This window comes from Ictalurus punctatus, chromosome 1, assembly GCF_001660625.3.
Source record: "Ictalurus punctatus breed USDA103 chromosome 1, Coco_2.0, whole genome shotgun sequence".
Lineage (NCBI taxonomy): Eukaryota > Metazoa > Chordata > Actinopteri > Siluriformes > Ictaluridae > Ictalurus > Ictalurus punctatus.
In genome coordinates, this window is record NC_030416.2 from 23,183,923 (window position 1) to 23,186,355 (window position 2,433).

At 38.9% G+C, this 2,433-nt stretch overlaps 1 long non-coding RNA gene across 1 annotated transcript; it reads left to right on the plus strand.

Moving 5' to 3' along the window:
• Positions 1–665: 665 nt before the first annotated feature.
• Positions 666–2,433, plus strand: LOC108263392 (uncharacterized). Its single transcript, XR_006983425.1, has 3 exons — positions 666–840; positions 987–1,195; positions 1,319–2,433. It is a non-coding gene; the product is annotated as an uncharacterized LOC108263392 (long non-coding RNA).

Here is a 2,433-nt window from a genome sequence, read left to right on the forward strand (position 1 = left end):
TAAGAAAGTGGTTCTGTCCTTATACACTGTCAGGGTTTCTCCGTCAGTAAGAGTAATTACAAGGCTCCCATTAATCTGTTCACTGTTCTCCATTTTTAGCTAGCGCTCTAAGCTACTGTCAGGTTTGTTTGGTTTGTTTGGTTTGTTTGTTTGATTGTGTGGCGTATTCGAACAGTATTGGCTGTTGCATAAGCCAGTCAAACAGTTCAACAGGACCTCAGTGGGACTTTCTGTTTCAGAAAGAAATACATGAACATGCAGATATAAAAACACAGCTAAGAAGCAATTTTATAGGCACTTTAAAACAAATAACTGATTAATAAGCTGAGACTTTTAAAAGGTTGATATTAGTTTTATGATTTAGAGTTTATAAGTGCTAAAATTCATGGTTTGATAATGCAGTAAATAATGATCCTTAATATAAATCTAAATAAATTACTGTTGATTTTCTTTTATTTAATCCCATCTGAATGTTTTTCTCCCCTTCCTTAAATAAAACACATCACAGTCCTTACAGTCATGACTCATCTTGTTACTTTGTTATTGGCTGTACACTCTATTAGTCTACAATTTCTTCTGTTCTGGTGAAAATACCTGAAGTGCTGTCTCAGTGTTTGGCTCTATTCATGGCACACAGCACTCGACCTGTGTACAAGACCCAAGCACATTGCTTCCAAATCTCCATAGAGAGATGACATCAGTGGCCTTGACATACTGTGTTTGCCTGGTTTTGTGGCCTGGGGGTGGGGGTGAGGGGCAAAACACACTCACAGGGATTTAAACAGCTTACGGAGCAGCGAGTCATGGAGTCTCTGCTTTAGTGTTTCTCTCTCACACACAGTAAGCCTCTGTTTTTACACAAATAACACACACACTTAAACAGCTGTGCTTGCTCTTGCTCTCTAAGGTGTGTAGTTATTTATAAATGACTGTCGTATCAATGCGTTTGTGAACAATTTGAACTTACCCTTTCCCCTCCTTCACAGCTGAACTCTATAAACACACACATGCTCTGCAATATAGCATTGCATCACAAGGCTTCTCCTTTCCTCCAGATTCTGACCAAAGGAGGAGTGGGGGGAGAAAAACATCAGGGAATTATGTAAAGACATTGAGGCACCCTTTGTGTTGTCTTCATCCCTCATAGGGCACATCAGATGAGATGAGACTGAGGCAATCTCTTTGCAAAGAAATGGTGAGTCACACCGTGGTAAGCCATAAATCTTCAAACCGATCATTAGTGTGAAAGGAACTTTTTAATAACCACTAATTATGTTGATTTGAAAATAACGTGTTTGTTATTGTTGGGTACTTTGAGGCTTGTTCACAGATGCAGATTCAGTCATTTCAGGATCCCTCAAATACTGAGAAGAAGTGACGTCAGTGTGGCCATGTCCCATTAACCAAAAGTGAATGATAATTAGACTTATATTGATTTTCCATGTTGTTAACAAGACTTTGATTAAACTGTTTTACGTTTACAGAACTCAGCCTACTGTATGTGCCATGTGATATCTGTTAAAAGCCCCATGAAATATCAAAATAGCTGTTGATTTGATTCTTATGTTGATATATTTCCTTCTGAAACAGAAAGTCAGCGACATTGTGTCAAATACTTCACTTATTTACACAACAACCAACAGAATTCAAGATGTACCACATCCCCACCAAATCTAAACAAACCTGACAGCAGCTTAGTGAGCTAGCTAGATGTAGAGCAGTGGTTCTCAAACTTTTTCAGCATGAGGCCCCTCTTGTGTAGACTGCATCCCTTTGTGTCCCCCTAGAGTCGTCAAATTTTCACAATTGAGTTTTTCATGCTAGGCTGTTCTGTATTATTCATTTTAAATAGTCTTAGGTTTTATCAGCATGTGGCTAAGAGTACTGTACACTAGTACTGTCACGATTTCCCCTCATGCCAAGCGTTGGAGCAAGCAGGTTTTTCGGATTTTCAGTGACATTGACTTTGTTTACTTTCAACACGTGCATCTGTTATGGTTTATGTCCTGTCTCCGCCCCTGTATTGTCACTGGTTGTTTCCTTCTGTGTCATCATTAGTCTCAGATGTTTTGTGTTCACCCTTGATTACGTTCGTCATTTAAACCCCTCGTCTCTCTTTGTACTTTGTGAAGTATTACGTGAGTTTTCCATATACCAAGCATTTGTTCCTTGTTTAATGTGTTATAGTTTTGATATTGTTTTCACCCTCATTCTTCAATTTTGTTTAGTCTCGTTTATGCCCGTTTGCCGATCACGTGACCCGTTGCCTGTTTTTGACCATGCTATTGTCTCACGATTTGGATTTGTCTATCACTACTCTAATAAGGCTCTTATCTGCATCTGCATCCGTCCTAACCTCCATCACATTAAATTACGTGATAAGTATATAAACAGATGTCTATAACAGTCTGGTGTGTGTTTGGTGTGCGTCTT